General features: G+C 45.7%; 1 protein-coding gene across 2 annotated transcripts in view; it reads right to left on the reverse strand.

The window, feature by feature from the left end:
- The window catches only part of LOC133354450 (sorbin and SH3 domain-containing protein 1-like), a 199536-nt gene extending 174786 nt beyond the window's left edge, over positions 1–24750 (reverse strand). The window contains exon 1 of one of the 2 annotated variants that reach the window (XM_061571285.1): positions 24664–24750. The gene's annotated coding sequence lies outside the window, so the exon portion shown is untranslated. Of the gene's footprint in view, positions 1–9210; positions 9471–24663 lie in introns of those variants that run through there. The other variant, XM_061571284.1, reaches the window with a different exon arrangement.
- Between the last annotated feature and the right edge of the window lie 416 nt (positions 24751–25166).

Consider the following 25166-nt stretch of genomic DNA (forward strand, 5'->3'; position numbering starts at 1 on the left):
GCAAGGGCAAGCTCATGCGGTGCATGCAAATAGCCAACTGACAACAGCTGTGGTACAGCTGTGTCAAAGCGCAACAACATCTACAGGACCCAGGATGCTGTGAATGACAGGGACCAAGGCAGAGCTGGGTAAAATGAAAATAAATACTCTGGACCTTTAAAGACCGACCGACATGCCCAAGGGCAAGAGATTAAACGAGGCTATAAATGCAACTTTATTTTCGATGTGCTAATGCCGTATAAGACTAACATGCCACATGCGGATATTCTAATTGCTTTCTGGTAATTGTTGAGTTTATGATGGGGAAATGTCAAGATGCCCCCAAGGTCAGAGAATAACGTGGCCGACGTGAAACTGTACGTACGCGTGGACAAGTGACGGCGGGAATATTTCTGCTCAATTATTTAAATGATTACAAAAACAAAAACGATTACATACGAGGTGGATACATTGGTCAGAAGAGTGAGCCAGGGCCACTGAGATCATGGAGTCGAAGTTCTCAAGTTTAGTTCGTTGACGGTCACAGCCAAGTCACCGACTGCGTAAAAATAAAAAAATCCCCATCGCGTTAAATTTGGTTTCGCACTTTAGCGCGGTTGGTTATGTTCCAGAATTAAAAATATCGGTTTGATACCCGCGGCAAGGGGCATGTGCGCGTGAATTATGTAATTTGTTTTGAGACGCGCGGTAGCACTGTTGCAATCGGCTCGTCCGTACGTACGGCACACCTCAGGATGGTTGCGGATGGCTCGCTGCAAAACAGAATCAGAATATGTTACTTATACTGGAGGAATCCGATGGGCTATCAAGCTCTTTTGTACAGATGTCCAGTCGGGGTGGGTAAGAAAGTTACAACGACAAACAATACAAAAACACAATATGAGTGCAAAGAACAATGAAGGTAAACAAATCACCGAAACACGTACAAATACAACACTGAACCATTACCATCCTACCAGACAAATCTCACTGAGGTATTCACTTAATTTTCAAAAGCGACCTCGCCACAAATGATAGCTCAACAAAGTAGATTATGAATTGGTTGGGGCTCACAGCCACAAGGTTACGCCTTCAAACCGGGGTCAGGGTTAATTCAGCTGACCATCCCTCTGGGATCGCTAAAACAAGTAGCGCCTTGGGATGCCCCAACCACTTGTTTAGAAGCCCAACAGTGAAACTGCTCTCATCCGTCAAACCTATAACCTCCTCTTCCTATTATAAGTGGCCTTTAATCAATCGGTCAACACTCCTATTATCCGTATATTTTTTCACAGATAAGGTGACAAGCAGGGAAAGTGCATTCCGCTATATGCATGTTTATTTAAAGCACCCAGAATCGGTAGCATTTCATCCTGTTATCTGCTCATGTATCACGGACAAGAGGAAGGAGGAGTCGTGCGGTAAATTCATCCAATCACAAGAGTATATTTACAGACCCTTTGTGAATCCACTGCTGGATGGAGGCCTCCTCATTCCACTTCAGAGGTCGCAACCGAGTACCCGATACCCGTACCCTACCCGATACCCGGCTATCCGTACCCGGCCGGGTACGGGTACCCGTTTGCGACCCTGGTGCGGCCGGGTACAGATACGGGTAGGCCGTGAGTCACTGGTGAGTAACCGTTTGTCACTAATTTCCCAACGTCTTGTCTCTTCTCACAATTCAAGTTCCTAGAATCAACCCACCCGCGCCTGCAACGTGGCTTCTTTCCAGAGGTCGCAATCGGGTACTCGTACCCGTACCCTCCCTGATACCCGGCCGGGTACGGGTAGCCGGGTATCGGGTAGGGTACGGGTACCCGATTGCGACCCTGGTGCGGCCGGGTACGGGTACGGGTAAGGAATCAAAACCCGTTTGCGACCTCTGCGCCACCTCGGTCATGGAGGTTGTTTCACCAGACTTCACTTTCATGGCCAGTGCAGATTGCTGAAGGACAGTCCCAGTACCGATTAATATATCACTCGATAAATTTACTCATGTGAACCGTGGCTGGGAAATTTAAGTGAAATCTTTGGTATCAATCATAATAAAGGTTTTTGGGTCAGATCGCGTTATTAATAAATGTGCCGTAACCCTCCACCACCCGACACGGCCAAAAAGTAAAAAACGTGTCACGTTTTCAAAGGACAAATTAATTGACTTCGTTAGCACACCGGTGGGCTAAATAAGTCAATTAATTTGTCCTTTGAAAACGTGACACATTTTTTACTGTTTGGCCGTGTCGGGTGGTGGAGGGTTACGACACATTTATAAATAACGCGATCTGACCCAAAAACCTATATTATGAATAATATTGGTCGCGAAAGCCTGCTACGTGTTAAATTGACTTTGGTATCATGCGTTGCAAAAATCCCACCGTGCTCCACTGTCCTTTTTATCTGCAAATGAATTTGAAGATTTAAGGAATCATTTTTACAGATAAGCGCGGACAATAGGATCTGCCAATAGTGACCTCCACATCATCCTGAATAATAGGAGTTTCATTGTACTGGCTGTATCCAGCATAGACTGAGCCCTGCCATAGGAACGTGGAGTTTATATTACATGCCCAGGACTTACTCTTTGGTTCTTTCGGTAAAGTCACGTAGAATGAAAATAAAATTAATATAGAATACGACGTTTCGATTACAACACAAGCAACCATCATCAGGTATGAATGAATGAGAAAACAAACCTAGTAAACTTAGAAATGCAATGCAATGCAACACAGAGAGTCGGCTAACACAACAGTTAACACTTTACCTGGTTGATTACGTTCTTCCAAAGATTGCTAAATTTGAGAGAGAGACAAAACACAGGACTGCCAAGACAGATGCATACTTCCCATGAATTATTTTAACAATATAACACTATGACAATTTTCTGTACATTGTATGGTACTGTATAGTATTTGGAATAGGTGCACATAATAACAATGCTTGGGTTCACAGACTATGAATGCGTGCCCTATTTTTCACGTGAGGTGTACAGCTAAATCATCTCTCTTGTCACAATGTTGTCTTTGGCACTGGGCCAGCACAAAACCACGGCAGTAATTGTGGCACTGAATGGCGATGGTTGTATTGAAGATAGCAGGGCACACAAGGTGGCACCACTTACCCTGACTGAACACACTGTGCAGTTCGGGGGGGGGGGGGGGAATAGACTTACAGAGTAAATAACACAAAACGGAGTAACAAATATGTGGCTTATCCAAAAACTAAACCAGTATATATATAACAACCATGTTATATGTGGGGAGACAAAGGTCCGGTATTAGGTGTTGCTGCGATGGAGCAAAAAAAAAACGAGAAGCATAGTTCTGCCCTATTTTTGGAGAGCCACTAAAATAGCAAACTTGCCGATGAGTTCAGGCAAAGAGCCAATACGCTGCTCCAGCCACCCTTAACGCGACGTCTCTTGTAAAAAATTTGACGAACTAATTTTTTTTTAAAACTCCGTGCCACTTTTCTTTTCTGGAACAATAATTATGGCACAGGTAACATTTAAGCAAGAGTTGTTCGCATCGGTGGATTTGAATAAACATGATTTCATAATTACACGCGCGTCGCATGCCATCGCACGATCGCAACAGATGGAAATGGCTTGTGGAAGCCTTAATCCAGCAGTGGATCGATCAATGTACGCATGGTGATGGAAAATACCGTACAAATTGACTCATTCATTTGTTCTCTTTGTGTTCCAACAGCAATTATGACAGCAGAAGAATTGACAGAGAGGGGGTGGGGGGCGCAGCACTGCTCACTCAAGATGCTCCAAAAAAAATGTAATCACACGCGCTCGAGAAATGGGCAAACCCCGTCAAAGCGTGGAAGAAAGCGAGCAAACCCCCAGCGGAGCCTCGCGGGTTCACATTTAACAGCCGTGATCGCGCCCCGGGTGCAACACCACCAAACCGTGTGGGTGATCGACTGTCCTACCCTCGGTTCCCGAACTCCGCTCGTAAAAATATCACCCAGACGGGGCTCCAAGTAACCCGAGCTCCCCGCACTGACAAACAGTTCTCACCTCGCCAGGTTAGCTGCCTCCTCCGTTGGTGGGTATTTTAAAGTGGGCCCTGATCAACAGCAGGCTGCAAGTACACGCTCTGGGGGGCAAGCCTCTGTGTCCCAAGAGGCCCAATCAATAAGTGCTATCGGTTTATTTCTTTATTTTGCTCTGCCACTCATGCATTGCAAAGTTCCCACACTTACATTTTTGTATTTTCATGTACGTTTTTGCTCACTTCCAATTATACTCCAATTCAGCCGTTGACAACATCATGCAGATATTTCCATTTGGAACTCTGCAGCTCGCAGTGTATCATCGCCATGTGTCAGAGGACAGCCATGGAAGATGATGTTACAGAGGTATTGCTGAAGTCACTTGACTAAGCCCTTTATTGCACATGAGGGCCATGGGTTCTTACAATGCCCTGCAAATATTATTTGTCGCAGGGTCAATCAAACTTTTCACATCTGAGAAATGGATTGTGATGCAACCAAGCCACTGATGAGTACAAGAGCACACGATACGATACGCGGTGTCCCAGCGGAATCAACTGTTCACAACACGAAGAGCGGAACAGCAGGACCACCGGGCCGACCTTTATCGGGATATCAGATATCTCACTGAATGGCTGCTTTGTATGAACCGCAAAAAGCTTCCCACTTTAATCCCAACGCTGCACGCAAGGTTAAGCGTCGGCTCACCTTTGGGTCCGGGGTTCAACGGTCGAAATGTGCGGCTGAAGCGGGTCCGTCAATGGGCACGGCCCTTCCGCAGAGCATATGTCCAATCTTTGTGCTAAGCCCATGCCATAGGGAAAATAACTTAAGGGTCCCGTGGCACTCTTTATAAGAGTGGCCAATTGTGTGCCCCTTGGCATCGGAGCTGAAGAAAGCGTCCACAATGAGTGTAACGCGACTCCCAATTGATTCGGTGAATGGTCCTCCAAGCTGGTGCTGCACTGTACCTCCCTCATGCGTTGGCTACGCTGGAGTGAAAGAAGTACACGGTAAGTAAATATATAAATAAACACATCAAACAATAAAGATTCCACCCCCCACTCCATTTGGGACAAGTGCCAAGTAGCTATTAAGGACGGTGGAACGCATGGGAAGCTGATGGGGAAAGCACCCACGCATGGCCCAGCCAGATTTTACCTTTCTAGATTTGAAGCTTTCGTGACTGCAAGGATTCATACTCTTAGTTTTTTCGGTAAAGTCACGTAGGTAAAAAATGAAATTAAATTTATCATTTTATTTTTATTAATTTTAATTTCATTTTTAACCTACGTGACTTTACCGAAAAAACTAAGAGTATAGATTTTACCTTTCCCAGCCAGATTTTACATTTCCCAGCCAGATTTTACCTTTCCCAGCCAGATTTTTCCTTTCCCATGCTGATTTTTTGACGAGGAACCACGTACGTCCAAGCGACTTCCTGCTCAAATAAAACGATGCAATATTATTTTACTTTACCAGGCAAAGCCCACTGAGCTACATAGCTCTTTATCAGAGGCGATTCTGGCAACAAATGAAAGTTCAACGAAGTGGCTTATCGCGTGGAAATTATAGCAGCCAAATATTCTAAATGCGTGTTTCTAAGTTTGGAGGGAAAAACCGGAGGACCCGGAGAAAAATCCACGCGACCACGGGGAGAACATACAAACTCCAAATATATAGGGGTTAGGGTCAGGATCGAACCAACGACCTCCTGCATACCAGGCGAGGTAGTGAACATCTCACCACCATGGTACCCTCAAATAAGCATTGATGGCAGTGCTCATCTCCTGTTTACATCGCTGAGCCATCGTTGTAAATTCAACATTCCTATGGCGGGGTCAAGTCGACCCATAGAGCAACAACTTTTTGACTTTCCTACAAAGCGGTAGTCATTTTAGCGAACACGCTCAGATGATGGGCTGAATTAACCCCCCCAAACCGGGACTTGAACTCGCAACCTTTCGATAGTGGGCCACTAGCTCCACCACTGAGCCACCTGGTGGGACTCATTTCAGGCCACATCGACTTAGGGGAGAGTTAGGCCAAGTTCAAACGCAAAGAGGCAATGATCTGCACGTTAAAGAATTGAACGTGGGTCACTGGATAAACAGTGGAGAATCGTAGCACTCAGAACACAGAAGCCCTTGGTCTCAATGTGTGTGTTCGGGCCCTTAGTAGTTACACTGCAACTGGTATTTCTACACGGCTCTGACAAGTGCAAACAGCCCTCCGTGCCTATTGTTCACTATCGGTATTGAACAACGGCTACCCCCTACGCGGGGTTGGTGGTGCACTGCTCTTGCCAATTCGTAGAGCTAAGTTCGATACCCAGCGACGATGAACAATCAGCGATGAATGGCTTTTGAACCTGGTCCTGCACCTACCCTTCACCAACCTGCACTGTCCAGTGCGGTGAAGTATGGTCAATCTCATCCAGCCATGGATTGACAAAGCGTTGTAAATTGTGATCACCGTATCATCTGGATTAGAATATATATTTCCCCCCTAGATTTTAAAGCAAACATCAGGGGTGGGTTTTATAATTTGCGTGTGTTTGTAACCAGATTTGTATAACTTTCATGATACCAGGCAGAATAATGGGGTCAATATTCATTTTCAGTGTCTCATAATCTGGAGAATAAGGCATCACTATAACCGGAATGCAAACGTTGACGTCTGGAGCAAGCATTGCATGTGCATGTTATATGTTGAACTTCTTTAGTACCGTACATAGACAACCGTGCTAATCGGAGATGCGGGGGGGAGGGAAGGACAACAAACTAAACACAAACAAATGAATGACCGCTACCTACTGTGGCCGAGTGTGTAGATCAGGGGTCGGGAACCTTTTTGACTGGGAGAGCCATTAAAGCCAAATATTTCAAAATATATTTCATTGAGAGCCATATAGTATTTTTAACGTATAATACATTAAATATGTCTTACTTTTAATGCGACTTCTGGTGCTGCATGGTTTTGCTGATGGCCTTGTAGTCTGGTTCATACGTGGTGAGGTTGAGCTTCATGCAGGCGTGACCCGTGAAATTTATCTTCAAAACTAATTTCTGTTTACTTTAAAATGACACGGTATTATTAAGCAATATCACAAGTATTTTAAAATCAGTTCCAAACTGATTTTTTTATTATTAAATTTTTTTTCAACTCAAAATTGTCTGGGAGCCATATGCCGTCACTGGAAGAGCCATATATGGCTCGCGAGCCATAGGTTCCCGACCGCTGGTGTAGATGCATAGCTCGCTGTTAAAATGATTAACGCTGAAGTCATTAGCAATCAATACTCACAGATATGTGTGCACACAAGTACACGCCTGTGCACACCCTGAAGACTCACTGCTGTAGAGCACGGATGTTTTATTTGTGTGGAGAATAAATCACCGAAGCTATTCTTTAATTGTTTATGTAAACCTTTTGTGCGAGTGTTTTGATTGCAGCTCAGTCCCAGTTTGAATCACAAATGTGCATACTTAGCGACACAGAATCCTCCGGAAGCGCTTATAATGACACTGAGTGCAATGACAGTCCAGTATTATGACAATGTTCTTTTCATATGATCGCATCTGTAAATCCAGGTGAAATGCTTTTTAAGAGTGTTAATACATCAAACTGCTGTATAGGGTTTTTTATGATTGTGCCGTGTTGCTGTCCGGTGTGCTATCGGGTTGCATCACACGTGGTTTGGCACGATGTCCGACGTTTCGCTGCATGCACTTACTGGGAGCATATTTGGGAAGTGATGTCGCGCATCGTAACGAACAACATGCGATTAAAAAGCCGGTATACACACACACGGAGGAGGGCTATGTTAAAAAGCAAATTAAGTTCAGAGCAGATGGAAGAGGATGCCATAAAAATGAAATGACTTCTGCTGTCCATCAGTGTGAATTAATTCGTTTGCCAATAGAGTGATACGCATGTACAGTACTAATTCCGCACTCTGTTTAGAATCAATAATGAAATGTATTTAAGCTGCAGTCTCAGACATGTGGCCTCTTTCATCCATCATCCATCACCATTAAAGGCAATGCTTATCTGTTCAAATGCCAATCAGCCACCCACTTAAAATTGTTATAATTTTAACAGTTTTTTAAAGACAATTTCATTAGAACTATATTAAGTGTATATACCTTAATCTGAAAATTTGATGGAATGAAAAGTACAAATCCCGTGCGGCATTTTGCAATCAACAAGTGTCATGAATGATGCGTATTAAGCTCCCAAAATAACCGAAACGAACTCCCAGTAGAAGTGAATAATTTAACACACATCAACACATTGTAAACCTTTGAGATCCCATTTTGTGAGAGGCAAGAGACAAGATCTCCCTGGCAAACCAAGCAAATGTGGAACGTCGTGCCAACGTTGGTACCACGCTTTCAAACCACATGGCAACGTTGGGCCCAGTGCCTCAACATTGACTGGGAATACGTTGCCATACGTGGGGGAGACAACGCGGGACATTAAAACATGAATAATGATACCAGGACGTGGCAACAGATACAAGTGTGTATCGTGTTCCATCAGGCTCATCGGCGTGGACGCGCAAAATGACCGCAGGGCAATGCACACGCGCTGAAAGTGGCAGCCCATTCGGTTGCACTTGCCCAACAACAACAACAGCAGCAGCAACAACAACAACAGCAGCAGCAACAACAGCGGCAACAGCAACAACAGCGGCAACAACAACAACAGCGGCAACAACAGCAACAACAGCAGCAGCAGCAACAACAGCAGCAGCAACAACAACAACAGCAGTAGCAGCAGCAGCCTCGGCAACAACAGCAGCAGCAGCAACAACAACAGCAGCGGCAACAACAGCAGCAGCAACAACAGCAACAACATCAACAACAACAGCAGCAGCAGCCTCGACAACAACAACAGCAGCAACAACAACAGGCAACAACAACAACAGCGGCAACAACAGCAACAACAGCAGCAGCAGCAAACAACAGCAGCAGCAACAACAACAACAGCAGTAGCAGCAGCAGCCCTCGGCAACCAACAGCAGCAGCAGCAACAACAACAGCAGCGGCAACAACAGCAGCAGCAACAACAGCAACAACATCAACAACAACAGCCAGCAGCAGCCTCGGCAACAACAACAACAACAACATCAACAGCAACAACGACATCAACAATAGCGGCAGTAGCAGCAGCAGCAGCAGCCTCGGCAACAACAACAGATACTGAACGTAAAGTGCTTACCCCCAACAGAGCACCGTTAACGACGAACGGCTTAAGCTTACGAGAAGGCGGTCGCGGCGCTTAAAAAAAAAACTTGAGATGACGGTGGAAATAAAAACGTGGATTGCTTTTTTTGGGGGGGTGGAATTGTCTCTCGTCCGCAACCACCGTCGTCGTCGTCGTCCGAGCGTTGATTTTTGTGTGTTGTGTGTTGTGCGCTTTCGTCTCAAACACGCGACGCTCCTGGAGCCAACGCGGACACATCATCCCGCGTTCGCGTTGCCATGACGACGTCGGCTGAAGCACCGCGGAATTCGGGTTGCGTCATGAGCGAATGCTGTGAGTGCAGCTAGGGGAGAGAGAGAGGGGAGAGAGGGGATGGAGAGAGTGGGGAGAGAGGGGATGGAGAGAGTGGGGAGAGAGGGGATGGAGAGAGTGGGGAGAGGGGAGAGAGGGGAGAGAGGGGATGGAGAGAGTGGGGAGAGAGGGGATGGAGAGAGAGGGGAGAGAGAGGATGGAGAGAGTGGAGAGAGGGGGGAGAGGGGAGAGAGGGGAGAGAGGGGATGGAGAGAGTGGGGAGAGAGGGGATGGAGAGAGAGGGGAGAGAGAGGATGGAGAGAGTGGAGAGAGGGGGGAGAGGGGAGAGAGGGGAGAGAGGGGATGGAGAGAGAGGGTAGAGAGGGGATGGAGAGAGTGGGGAGAGAGGGGATGGAGAGAGTGGGGAGAGAGAGGGGAGAGAGAGTGGAGAGAGTGGGGAGAGGGGAGAGAGGGGAGAGAGGTGATGGAGAGAGTGGGGAGAGAGGGGATGGAGAAAGTGGGGAGAGAGGGGATGGAGAGAGAGGGTAGAGAGGGGATGGAGAGAGTGGGGAGAGAGGGGATGGAGAGAGTGGGGAGAGAGGGGATGGAGAGAGGGGATGGAGAGAGTGGGGAGAGAGGGGATGGAGAGGGGATGGAGAGTGTGGGGAGAGAGAGGGGAGAGAGGGGATGGAGAGAGTGGAGAGTGAGGATGGAGAGTGTGGAAAGAGAGGATGGAGAGAGAGGGGAGAGAGAGAGGTGAGAGAGGATGGAGAGAGGGGAGAGAGAGGATGGAGAGAGGATGGAGAGAGGGCAGAGTGAGGATGGAGAGAGGGGAGAGAGAGGATGGAGAGAGGGGATGGAGAGAGCTGCGTGCAGAACGAGAGAGAGCGAGAGAGTGAGCGAGAGGTGGGGGTTTACATAAAGCAAAGTTTAAATTAAAAAAATACGAAATGATGAACGAAGCAAAGTGCCGACTACACCGAGCATCTTCTTGTTTTCACTGATCGTAAAAAAAAGAGGGGAGAGAGAGGGGAAAAAAATGAGAGAGAGAGAGGATGGAGAGAGGGGAGAGAGAGTGGCAGGAGAGCAACAAAAGCCGTTCACGAGGGGGCACAATGATACGTGCGCGTTTCGACGGTCAGCAAGCCGGCTATTGTGCGTTGGCATATACACGCGAGGTTTGTGCAAAAGCAATGCACAAACGCAAAAAGCTGGGGCGGCGTTCGTTGTGTTTTGCATCGGCAACGAAAATCGTGCCCGCGTGTGGCCGTAGTCCAGCTCTTTTGGATGGTGAGCTTGTGAGATGAATCCAAGACATCATCGTCATCGTCTAATAGATAGTCCCAATCTTTAGGGAGGGCCTTGGGGCCAGCAGAGGAGTTGGCAGTAGAGCAAAGTAGATTTCTGACCTAATTTTATAATTTTCTCATGAATGTGGGGATTTTTTGGGTTTGTTATCCAAATACTCATCCAAATTTTCTCCCCTATGGAACAAAAACTAAATCAATGTTTAACAATCCATGAGCAGGAACCTCCTGAAAAGGAATTATGAGGATTTCTTTCAATGGCTGGGGGACCGTTGTCTGGGGCTACATTCTGCCTGAATGCTAATGTCACGTGCAATACAGGTTTTTAATAAAGTATATGACATTGACTTAAAGCTTTCGTGACTGCAGGAATTCATACTCTTTGGGTCTTTCGGTAAAGTCACGTAGATAGAAAAATTATAAAAATAATAAAAATAAATCTTCCTGCCTCAGCAGTCCGCCTGCTGTATTTTTTCACCTGAAGACAATTGCTTGTGTTGCGATCGAAACGTCGTGATTTTATTTTATTATTTTTCTATCTTTGTGACTTTACTGAAAGACCCAAATAGTGTCCATACGGGCACTAAGATGTAAGAGGCATATTAACCTCAGACGTAGAGGCATGCATAATGGATTTTACTTTGCCTCAACATGTGTTTTGTCCAAGTGACTCGGGATGATGGAGAGAAATTGTGTGAATGAAGAAAATGCTGATGAATATTTAAAACCAAAAAAATACACAAATATATTGAGATAAATTTCGATATTGATTTACGTTCCTCCAAAACTACAGTGATTACATTGGAGGTCCAGTGACTCGTTTACATGTGCATGTATTTAGTCTCCCGATCATATTCCACGTGTCCTGATAGATCCAACATATAATTATTTTCAAACCATGAATCATAAAATAGTGCACAATTTTGTTAAGCACAACAAATATTTCCCCAATTTGTGGTCAAGAAACGTAAATATTCCCATGAAAAGTCTATCATCATCATCGTCGTAAATACAAATTCCAAATGCTGTACGTTGTACGTATATAATTACGTACTGCAAGACGCACGCATGATGTTGCTTTGATGTATGCTATTGGTTTGGTGGGGAAAAAAACATTACGAATTAAAGCAGAGGAGCAACAGAGCACACTGAGCTACAAACTCAATGACCTGAATTCAATTCCCAGCCAGAGCTAACATCAGTGGTGAGTGTTATCTGAAACATCCCTTGGGCCTTCCTTCACCAGACCACACCGATGACCACGTTGAAATGGTCAAATAACGCCGATGGCTGACGTGGCACGGGGGAGGCCTTCATCCAGCAGTGGATTGACCAAGGGCTCTACATTATTATACTATTACAATTTTTAAAACGGCTGTATATTTATAAAGTCATGTATTTATGCACAGAAAGCCTCATTGAGACTCATAACTCTTTCCGGAGGTTCTTGAAGGGGGATGTTTGGCAAGTTCCTGATTGACGAGGATTTGGCATCAGGGAGGAAATTGAGTACACACAGAAGATCCACGCATACGGATAATAAGGCCCTGACGATGTCAGTGGCTTATGTATCAATAACCTCAGTGTGTTCTCACCTGGTTTGCATGAAATAATTGATGAATTGTGGAGCGGCAGTGCCATGGTTAGCGCACCGCACTTTGAAACCTGCTGTCCCAGTTTAGTTCCCGGCTAACATTAGTGGGACCCACAACGCACTGACCGGAATGGCGAAGTATGGTCAAACAAAACACAAAAAAGCGTGGGATGGAGATGCCTTCATCCAGCACTGGGTTGGCAAATGATTATTAATTTTTGAAAAAAAAAAATTTGTTTTATGAATTACAAGAGACTCAAGTTTCTAATTGTACAAAGTCACCTTCTAATTGTTGCGTGTGATGCCCAACTGCTTGGTTGCCAGTAAATGTCCATAACATCCATTTGTAATTCGGAGTGGTGAACAACCGCGCTGGCACGCGTGGCTAAACCACCGCACCCCCCCCCACTACTCCAACGCAACCCAGGCTCTGGTTGTCTCCATTTGTTACAAAAGGTACAGGCTAATGTATGCAGATGAAAACAGTGGCACACGTCTGAAATGCAATCACATCAATTTTCCCCGCCCGGCGCGTGAAATGCAGAGGAGCATTGCTCGCTCACGACACATGACAGCGAGGCATGCTTGGGCCGGATGTATTTCAATTTTAAATCCGAGTGCACACTAGTAAGGCATGCACGGCCATTAATTCCTACATTGCATGGCTCTGAGGCTTTGTTTACATCTAGGCCCCTGCAATGCTTTAAGATAGAGATGTGCACACGTTGGTGTGTTTGCACGAACAACAAAGACGGACAGACACAGCCGTCCGACTAGTCTCTGGGTCATACCACGATGTCCGACGTTTCACTCCACATTCTGGGGAGCTTCTTAATTTCAGAGCTTGGAGCGAAAAACGTGGGACGCCGTGCCGAACGACACACGGTAGGGCCCAAACACGCACCAGAGAGATATACAGCACAAGCTCAATCATCCTGCGCGGTCGTAAATACAGGCACAAGCCGACCGACAGAAAACAGACCGGCGAACAGGTAGAGAAGATATTCCACTGACGATATGCAAACGGGAGAGAGGACAAAGACACGGATGACAAAAACCCTGCAAGTAAATCATCCTGACAAATAGCATACGTCGAAAACTTTCAGATATTTTTTTTTGCTAAAGTTGGGATGAGCAACGCAATTTATGACTTTGATCAGAAGCCAGGCAGGGCTAGTATTCGGGAAGCCGCACAGACAACTAAAGCTCTTTGTGAATCTTGAATGGGAATACCCCCCCCCCCCCCCCCGGTCTGACATAAATCAGTAGCCCTGGCCATCACAGGAGACAATAACTACAGGCGAATGTACAAATGCTGCAGGAATGGTAGTGAGATGAAGTGGGGGGTGGGGGGGGGGGGGCTCGGAGGGGGGGGGTACAGAGGGGACAAGAGGGCACAGGGTTTGGGATGAAGAACGGGAACCGTGTGAATCACTGCAGGAGGCCACCGAGATTGACAATTTGCATTCCGCCATGGAGAGAGATGGTAGGTTGGGGTGGAGTCAACGGAGAGAGAGAAAGACATGCACCGGGATAGAGATCCATATTTGTTTATATATACAGACCAAAAGACAGGGGCAGAGAGGCAGTGAAAGACACAGTGACGGACGGAGAAGGTTAGATACAAAGAGAGACAAATGTGGATACAGCTTTGAAAAGGACAAGTGGAATGGCGAGAGCGACAGAGGTAATGAAGGCAATGATTGAATGTGGGGAAAGGACTAATGATGGGCACTGCCCTGTGAATGCGGGCTTCTTGCATTCACTGAAGGGCCTCGAAAGTCAATAAATGGACAGTTCACCCACGTACAATCAAATGGAAGTCTATTTATTTAATTACTCACCTACTAAATTTCGATTTAAAGCTTTCGTGACTGCAGGGATTCATCTTCTTGGTTCTTTCGGTAAAGTCAGGTAGAAGGGAAGTAATAAAATAATAAAAATAAAACATAATAAAACAATTCTCACGACGTTTCGGCCACAACGCAAGCAGCCGTCCTCAGGTGAAAACCAGGTCCGTCGAGGCGACAGAGTCTGAATGAAACAGCACACGAGCTTGGAGTATATATATAAGCTGGGCGCATTGACAAAGGAATTTGCATATCAAAAGGAATTCAGCATATTTATGGGAAATGCAGGAATGTGATTAGTACTGCATATGCATGTGCATTATGCAGGATTAACAGCATCAAAGGGAGCTGCAGTTACTGCTGCTGCAGCAGTTGCTGCTGCTGCTGCAGTTTCTGCAGCTGCTGCAGTTGCTGCTGCTGCTGCTGCTGCAGTTGCTGCTGCTGCTGCAGTTGCCTACTACCATCAATGACCCAATGTGCTGCACATGTGCTAAGGTGCAATCTTAGAGAGAAAGTATAATGAAAATTAGTGGGGTTTTAAAGACTCCTATGATAATGCAGGAATTATGAATAGGCTAGTATAGAACACAGTCGATACAGTACGATGTTAATAATACATTGCGTAAGTTCCGGTAAGGTGCATGTCTGCAATTTAAGCCTGAGTACGGTGCAACAAGGTTTTTGCAGTGGAGTGAAGGGAGATCAATTCAAAGTTAAAATGTAAACCCTACAATTTATTGTACAGGCACGGCGTTGCAATAATCAATGATTTACTGAAACACTCAACGCAATTTTTGTTGTATCATTCCAACCATGTGTCGCGGTAAGGCGAGTACGTTGCAGCATGTCAAAGAGGCAGGCGTCGCAATGTTAATTGCGAGTGGAAAACTAATTTTGACATCCAAAGCATGCTAATGCAATGTCGTCTCTGTGCATGGCATTGCACACTTATTACATCGCACCCCCCATCCCACCCGATGTAATCGAAAAGGCAAAGCTGTGCTGTGGCAGGTTTTTGGCACTTTGAGGCTTTGATAGCGGTGGCACGCGGCCCCTCGAGCAGATTGTCCTCAGCTAAACCGGCGGGTGGCCGAGGGTTCGAGATAAGGCGCTCTCTCGCGTTCGCCCAACAAGGAGTGGAATAAGGCGCGTACGAACAAAATAGCACGCCGAGTTTTGTAATATCAAAGGCATCCAGCTGCACTTAGGGTGAGCGCATTGCAGTGGCGCATGGACCAAGCTATCGCGAGCAAAAGTGGCTTTAGAGTTTCTTTGGCGTTTGTTTCAAGAATGTCAGCCATTGCAATAGCAAGTGAGAGGTGAATTAAAATATGAACAAAAAATGTTATGGTAATGAAATTTGCGATCTTAAAAGATGACAAGTTAAGAGTGGCACTAATGAAAGATGAGCTACCATGGGTCTATTTGAAGTTAGATCTCTTTCACGACATAAATTACTGAAAGTGTATACTCTTTGGATCTTTTTTTTGCTATGGTTGTCCCACCTGATGACGGAAGCTTGTGTTGCTTTCGAAACGTCGTGATTTAATTTAGTTATTTCTATTTTATGCTTTTTTTCACCTACGTGACTTTACCGAAAGAACCAAAGAGTATGGATCCTTGCAGTCACGAAAACTTCAAATACTGAAAGTTTATTAATGTGATGGGATATTATATTCCAAACTAATTTGTACTCATGGTTTAATAACTTAAAGTGAATACATATTTTGACCGATTCTATCCAAGTGCAAAAAAAAATCGTGATAATATTGATTGTATTCGTAATACAATAACTGATGTATTTCAAAAATGCCTTCATACTCTCGTTCATATACATTTAATTAACAAAGCCTGATTCTGCAGATGAGACCCAAAATGTCAAAGCCAGCCTGGAGTGTTGCTGTTTATATAAAATACTGATTGATAATATATTGTGTGCAAAGGGCATGAGAGTGGTCAATATAATTAAACATTACATTTCTATTTCTAGATTTGAAGCTTTCGTGACTGCAAGGATTCATATTCTTAGGTTTTTTTCGGTAAAGTCACGTAGGTGAAAATTTTTAATTAATACAGCTATCGTGCTGTGACGGTTCCATCTGAAGACGGAAGCTTGTGTTGCCTCCGAAACGTCGTGATTTTTATTTTATTTTTATTTTACTTTTATTAATTTTAAATTTTCACCTACGTGACTTTACCGAAAAAACCTAAGAATATTACATTTCTATGTGAAGACGGAGGGCAGAAGTTGATTTATTAAAGATGATGGCAATGAACAATCGACTGTGTCTGATGCAGTCAGATAACTGGAAGACATTCCGATTATCAGTCACTGTTTTGCAGATAAGAGCAGTCGCATGACAAATATGATTCAGATGAGAAGCCCTTTCTCATCTGCCACGATTTTTCTTATCCGCAAACAGCGCCCTCACTTGTCAACAGACATCAGGAGCTCTGCTGTACGGCACTCACACAACAGGAGGGCAATGCATTAAAAACAGCCGTGTCTGAGTTAGCTGATATTTCGCTGATCGTTAAGGGCTATATTTATGAGAGAAAAACATTCATGGGACACACAGACATGTAAATTATTTTGTGGCAAGTTTTTTTTACGCAGGAGGCCTCCTTACCAGAGTCACGTGATGTCTTATCAGTGTGTAAACAACCCTGGTGTGAGTTTAACACGTAGGCTTTCGCGACCAATGTTATTCATAATCAATGATGAGTTGATGAGTTAATGATGACGTCACCCTGCTGCTGCTCTGTATAAGAACGGGAGACAGCAGAGCCTCACCATTCTGGCGAATTGCCCGATGATGCTGGTTGCAATTACCAGCGAAACGTCGTACTCAAATTGTAAATGTTGTGGCTTCAACACACCGGTGGGCTAAAGCAGTGAACTATTTGTCTTTGTCAACGTGACACATTTTTTTACTGATTGGCCGTGTCGGGTGGTGGAGGGTTACGACACATTTATAAATAAACGCGATCTAAACCCAAAAACGTTGATTATGAACCCTGGTGTGGTTATATTTAAAACCGTGGATTTGTTTATAAAGGAATCATCATAACAAGACACAAAATACCAAACGAAATTTCGACTTGTACTGCCCCTTTAATTCAATCCACAGCTGGATGAGAGCCTCCCCACATCTCGCAGGCCGTGACAGAAACACTATGTAACACGAGTTCTGTTCCTGGGTAGTAAGTGTTAGTTTCTAATTGCTTATGCCTCAAAAGTATAGACAATGGCTATTATTGACCACAAACTTTGCTTTTGTGACCAGGACTTTATGTGAAGGAATGACACAAATGCACACGTTTTCTCATTGAAAATAGGTACATTTCAAAATATCACTGCCCTGGTCACAAAAGCAAAGTTTGTGGGGAATAATAGCCGTTTTCTGTACTTGTGAGGCATAAGCAATTAGAAAATAACACTTACTACCGAGGAACACAGTGTAATTCATCATACTTCACCACACTGGTCAGTCTGAGTTGCTGAAGGTGAGGTGGGAGGGTTGAGCAGGATAGGGGGGGGTTCATGTCACTGATGGGGTTTTCCTCCCTGTCTTCTGTAGCAATCAGTGCCATTGTGCCACGGTGGTCACCCATCCAAGCACTATCCAGGCTCAAATCCAGATTGGCTTTTGAGATAGACAAGACTGGGTGCATTCCAGACAATTTTGGTCAAAGCTTTATGCTGCCATCAAGCAGCCGCTCAACTACCATCTAAAAATGCACCCGTTTGCACCTTTTGTCGTGCTCTTGATAATTGAAAGCATCTCGCAAAAAGTACAACATATCTTATACTGGTAGGAATCTCTGGTTACACCAGCCCACACGGGATTATTGTGTCCGTCCGTCGTGCAGGGAGGGGCTGGGTGGGGAGGGGCTGGGTGGGGAAGGGAGGGTGGGGCTGGGTGGGGAGGGTGGGGCTGGGTGGGGAGGGGCTGGGTGGGGAGGGGCTGGGTGGGAGGGGTGGGGCTGGGTGGGGAGGGGCTGGTCACCCCGTGGTGCCTTTATAAAACTCAACGTTTAACGTACTCACGCCGGCTTGTGCCCGCCCTCACAGTCGGGCATATTTGCGGAATACACCACGCCGCCGTTGACCCTGGCCATTGACCGAGCAACCCAACGTTCCTACCAGCTCCCTCCGCAGGAATGTGTTTGCTATAGCCCAGTCCTGATTATGAAATAACAAATTGATAATAATTTCATGCACTGCACTTATAAACAATGACCTGAGTAAAATTCAGACTCGATGCCGTGCAACCGGTGTCTACGTGGTGTTCGAACATCTTAACACCTCCTGAGTTCTTGCCAGAAAGGGTAAAGCCTATTCTTCTTCTTTTTTAAATCCTGGGAATGGGTAACAGCTTTCCAATTGGTGAATAATATTATTTACCATGAACGTATATTACTAATGCCAAGTTATTACATGCGTGGTGAGACTCACAGCGTGGCACTTTCAAATAAAATGTAAGGGGCTCCTAAATATGGACAGCGGGTCCGTAATGATTTTAAGACACTAAGTAAACAAGCAGTATACCCTACGAGGCATTGATTTCAACTTGGGCTGGTGTTTGGCTTGACACCGTACTGCAAGGCAGCTGTTGTGGGAGCCACAAGTTCACCGTAAATCTCCGAGGTCCTACAGGGCAATCAACCCTCGGCTAGCATTTATAGGTGGCTGGCTGGTGCATGCCATGCCACAGGACACACTAGGCGACGGCGCCTTATATGGTTCAGAGAGCGAGCGGCGATAACCTTTGCCGCTGGTACCGAATGGGCGAGCTGGCTCGGGCTGAGTTTGGTAAAGCGTTCGACAATCCACCTTCACAGAGATTCGAAGCCGTGAATCGATTTGGTAATCGCGTTTAAACAAAACAAATTCGATCTCATTTTTATCGTCTCGATTATACCGGTTTTTGTAATCATTATTTGTTGAGCCCAGGCCCAAAGGCCTGACATGCCAAGTGGCCCAAAATGCCAGAAACAAACAGTGCTATTGGAGGTATAATAGTTGAGTGTCAATGTGTATTGAATTGAGCAAGGTCGTAAGAACTTGCGATACAATACAGCGGGAGGGAAAGAAGCCGTGAGACACATTAGAATCAGAATCTAACATGTGTTTTTTTTATACTGGAGAAATCTGATGAGCTATAAAGCTCTTTTTCACAGATGTCCAGTAGGAGCGAGTCAGAGCGATATTCTGTGTTTTGTCCTGCAGTTATAGTGGTTGAACACCGTGTGAACGAGACGAAACTGTCAGTCTAGTAGGTCGAGTTTCAAACATGAATCAATGAGTCAGGTTCAAGGGAACAGTAGCAACACTGTACGAAAGTTCAACACAATGTCGGTAGCAGATATCAGTACAAATCAATTCCTGCCACCTGAACGCCGGTGTCAATTCTCTAACTATCGAGGTCAAACCCGGACAGGTGACAACCCTAGATTCTGCTGTCATGAGGCTCTGTACGAGTGTTCGCAGAGCCATGAGGCTATGTAAGCCAGGAGCCTCCCACTCTGTCGCCCCTGCCTCCTCTCCTCCGCAAACAGGAACGGAGTTTCGGGAGCGATCTTAAAACAGTTTTTTTTATTTTGACAGATAAAGGCCCACTGAGCTATATTGTAGCTATTTTTCAGAAGTGACCTCTTCATAAATGACAGGGGACAAAATTGGCTTCTCACGTGGAAAATCTATTGCGGGCAAATACTCTAAATGCATGTTTATAAATGTGGAGGGAAAAACCAGAGGACCTAGAGAAAAATCCACGCGACAACGGGGAGAGAGACATGCGAACACCCATCAGGCGTCAGGGTCCGGATCGAACCCACGTACTCCTACATAGCAGGCGTGGCATTTAACATCTCGCCATTTGTAATTATAAAATAATATTATTTACAATGGACTTTCAGAGAGGTGTAATTAGAGAATGTTTGCTTTTATATGGTGTTATTTTTTCCAGCAATTGTATAAATTTGAAGAGCTTCGAGCCAAACCGCGATTAGCATCAACATCAAAAACTTCCGTTTTTGGTGGTGGTGGTGGCTTTACCACTACGCGACTGCCATATTACGTGGGCTCTGAGGCTGACTAAATGAAACAAGGCAGACTTCACACACGAACATCAAAGATTTCCCGTTTAACCGCACAGACCTCTGGGACGAGCGCTAATGAGCGCACACCTATTTAGAACTTTCTAGCCATGCACAGTATTACAAATATACAAAGGCACACAGCATGCCTGTTAAACGTCTCCTAACATTACGCTAAAGAAGCGCCTAGAAGATTGGAAAGAATAACGGTGGTGAATGCGTGTGCGACAGAATTACGGTGGCTTGCCAGCCACGTTTTCCCCTGCATCACAGGGGTCGGAGAGGACAAGGCACCCTGTAAAAGTGTTGGCAGCACAAATGGCTTCTGTATTTAACGAGGGCTTAACGGCAGCATGTGACACCCTCCTGTCAGAAGCACCCTTGCACGCACCCAGAAATAACACACACAGTACCTGCTTTCTTTTTAGCGAGCTCAACGACAGTCTGACCGGAGCCCTGGAATCAATCGCCGCGCCGTCACGGCGAGAGCAATCGTGCCCCCGAGGTGGGCACCGTTTTCGAGCCGCTCGACTTGGCGACATGAACTCACCGACCGCTTTCGCGGTGGGTGCTTTGATTCTCACGGTCGACGGGGGGACCCACACGTGGCACACGCCGCACGTTAACGAACGCTCTGCCTGCTTCGCACGAAATTTGAAGAGCGACTGAACAAACACGTTGTCGATGCACGGAGTGAGTTGTGTAATACATTTCGATTTAAAGCTTTTGGGGCTGCAGGGATTCATCTTCTTGGTTCTTTCGGTAAAGTCACGTAGAAGGGAAATAATAAAGTAATACAAATATTTTATAATGTTTTATTTTTATTATTTTATTATTTCCTTTCTACGTGACTTTACAGAAAGAACCAAGAAGTTGCGTAATACATTCAATGGCGTCAGGAGTTGCCATATGGGTAGCACCGCCGATTAGCACGTTTGGCTACATACGGTGCAAAAGAAGTTCAACGTACAAATATAGCGTTGGTAGCTGCTGTCCAAGCCTACGATGGGCAGTTAATTCGGTTAAGTGCTGAACAGAGGTGCAGTTGACCGCATTCACAATGGAGCGAATGTCAGAATAATTGGCATAAAATATATCTGCCGAGCATTGCACGTCTCTTACGTGGACAATGCGGGTTAGTTATCCCATCTGCTATAACTCTTAATACATAGAGTCGGGTTAGAGTTGAAACAGTCAGCTTAGTATTTACAACTTGTCACAGGATTACAAAAAAATAAGCCCCGTTTGTGTTTGCAGCGTAGTATAAATAAATACGCAAACACAAGTTTGTTTTGCTTTACTGCCTCTGTTAAGTTAACGTTCTCCTGAAAGTGGAAATATCAGTTTGGTAATGTTATAACAAGAGCCAGCCATCCGTGTGCAATGGCCCACATATGATAGTTTCTTATAATTTGAGACATCAATAATTAATACGTCTGTAATACTTGTAGGGATTTGTCTCCTTCGGGCCGCAACTTAAATAAGTGATGAAGTGGAATGATGATAACAAGAAATGAAGGTTGTAGGCGAATACTTCCGACGGCTCCATTCAACTTTATTCAAATAAACTTTCAAAAAAATTAACCCGTAAAAACAAAGTTTTTCTCTCTAAATCCTTTATATGCGTGGCGGCTAGAGTCCTCTCGTCCTCTGGCTTGAGATGGCTGCCACCTATGGGTCAGATGATTGTCTGCTAGCATTAAGCAATTGGTAATTAAATATTTTTAAAAAATTCCCTAAACAGTGTAAAATTTTGGAATTTTTTTTCACGAAAATTAATTGTCACGCACAACGAGTCTGTGTGGAAAATGTCAGCTCGATTGGATCACGGGAAGTGGGTTAAACAACGACCGAAAGATTTGCACGGTCGTAAGCAAGCAAGCACGCAAGCAAGCAAGCGAACTTAATATAAAGGATTTAAAAATGTGAGCGTTTAAGAACTTTTCTCAGTGGCGTGTTGACAAGTGAAGTTATAAATTGTTAATGATTAACATTGATGGAGGGACGACATTAAATAGTACGCTTGATGTTACTTCATTAAATTTTGCGTGCACTTAAACATTACTTATTAATGTGGAAATGTTTAGTATCGGTAACATTTTTACCCTCATTGAGGTAAATAAAATCATATCTCGGTGGCCGGGTGGTCGGCATCTTTGAGACCTCGGATAGAATCCCAGCAGCTTCCCATCATTCTTGTAACGTTCTTACCCCCCCCCCCCCTACTTACGGGACATCTTTGAAAAAGAGCTTTATAGCTAGTAGTAGGTTTTTACCCTTTTAAACTGGTACAAAACTGACACCTTTATTCAAGGCATCATGTTTGCAATAACCACAACACAAGTAGTCAAAAAAGCAAACAAAAAGAAGCAACTCTGATAATTGTAATAATATGCACTGTCCTTGAAGTTGATTGGTCCACACCCGAGACGGCTTTCTTTAGAGCCTAGTCCCCATTGGTGTTGGACCAGATGACACCAGAAGGCGTACAACTCAAACACAGTGCAATATCAGAGTCTTGAGAGCTCGGGGTAAGCATTTACACTATGAGATCTATTTTACCAGTGGCAAAATATAGTAGTAGGTTTTTACCCTTTTAAGCTTCATATCTCATCGGATTCCTCCAGTATAAATACATATTATGATTCTGATTAAGCTGGATTCTCAATTGGAAAGAGTTGATGATGGTTTCAGCCCGGTCACCAATGACTGCACAAAAAAACACCCCTCGCCATATGGGATTTGCATCTGATTTCAATAAATTCCCCACTCTAAGAATAACACCCCCCTCCCCCCACATCATCTTTGACGAACACGCTATCTACTCTCATTGCCTAGCTCATGGGAGACGATGCCCCCCGACTGTGTCAAGGGCTCAAGAGGCCACTTGAAGGATTTCTGTTTTCCTCCGGGAGAAGTCCTCTGCCCTAGACTGTGAGATGTCCAAAATGGAATATTTATCTCAACGACATTAGGCCGATAGCACACGGGGGGGAATTAAAAAAAACATCGGGGGAAGAGCCCAGACGCATGAGTCCATATGTATGTGTGTGTAAGTCGATGTCTTTGTGTGTGTGGGTCAATGTCTGTGTGTGTAGGTCGATGTGTGTGTCTGTCTTTTTCGCCCGGGCAACGCCGGGTACTTCCCGCTAGTATATATAGAGGAAAACATTTACTGCACTCTTCATAATCCTAACCCAAACACGATGGACTGTTAGATACTAACCATAACCATATCCCCAGTGGCACAGCGTGCTTGCCTGGGCCCTGGGGGCAAGAGGCGAGATACCCCCCCCCCCCCCTCTTAGTACCTGGGTCATCTCGGCGCCTGTGGAACCCACACACGGCGTCAGGTGCCACCGCTTGCACGCGCGACAACTTTGCTACTCCATACCCGGTAAAACACGCCCAACGTCAAGGCATGCGTTTGGAACCGTCGGACAAACGTTTGAACCGACGCCGTCCCGACCGGTTTCCGCGTTCACCGGTTGCGGTCCGTCACACGCTGCCAACAAAACACGCGACTGCCTTCCAGCGCGGCTTTTCACCCGCGAGTAACGCGGGTGACGGTGGATCATTCCGTATGGTGTCTCTCTGTCTCTCTCTGTCTCTCTCTGTCTCTCTCTCTTTTTATCGCACCTGACAGGTGACGTCGCAACTTCTCCGGTCTCGCGCGTGTCGTGTTTTTTTTTGAAAGAAAAGAACAGACCAGCAATTCCGGGTCACGTTTAGCAAGCAGCTTGCGTGGCACGCACGCACGCACACACACGCACGCACACACGCGCACGCACACACGCACGCACGCACACGCACGCACGCACACACGCGCGCACGCACAAATAAACCAGAAAACAGTGAACACGGTCAAGTTGGCGTTGTGTAAAAAAAGAGACTCCCCGCGTCGCCCCCCCCAACCCAGTCACCTTCGCTAACTTTGTACAAACAAAGACAAAGATCCCCCGTATAGCCTTAACAGACTGTAGGGGCAAGTGCTGTTAGCGAGCACCTATGAAGGCCGGAACGGTACACGAGGGGGTGGGTGGCCAGCACCACGCCGGAACGCCGTTGTCTCCCCAGTGGCGATGTTTACACACCGCAGCAGGTACTCATTTAAGGCTGAGTCGACCTAGGGGAGGCCCAGGAGCGGTTTAGATAATCGTCACCGATGTTGGCCGTAGAGCGGGAATTGAACCCGGGTCGCCAGCTTCATAGCGCAGCGCGCTAACCGCTACACCACCGCTCCCCAAACTTGGTACGCGCACACACGCACGTGCGCACGCGCACCCACGCACGTGCGCACGCGCACGCACGCACACGCACTTACCGAACGCGGGGCAGCAAATAGGCGGGCAACTGAGAGGTGTGATGTGAAAGTGTGCACAGGTGGGGCGGAGGGGGAGGTCAGAGTGACGCGTTCGCTACGGCACTCACTCGAGACCACTTGTGCGCGTGGCGCGGTGTGTGTGGGGGCGGAGAGGGCCTCCTTTATCTAGGGGGCACCGGTCAAACTGCCTCGCCGTGTCTCGCAATTGCTGCATTCGCTTATTGTTTAACCCGAGGTATGCTAAACCTAGCGACTCCCACTGGCTTGTTTATCAGCTTCTCACCACCGCTCTCTCTCTCTCTCACTTAACTCTTGCTTTACTCTCATCGGTACCCTATCTCGATTTAAAGCTTTCGTGACTGCAGGGATTCATCTTCTTGGTTCTTTCGGTAAAGTCACGTAGAATGGAAATAATAAAATAATAAAAATAAAAACGTAATTAAATAATTCTCACGACGTTTCGGCCACAACGCAAACAGGTCTGTCGAGAAGACAGACAGAGT

The sequence above is a fragment of the Lethenteron reissneri genome, chromosome 47 (assembly GCF_015708825.2).
Source record: "Lethenteron reissneri isolate LAM-NWPU_2019-01 chromosome 47, ASM1570882v1, whole genome shotgun sequence".
NCBI lineage: Eukaryota > Metazoa > Chordata > Hyperoartia > Petromyzontiformes > Petromyzontidae > Lethenteron > Lethenteron reissneri.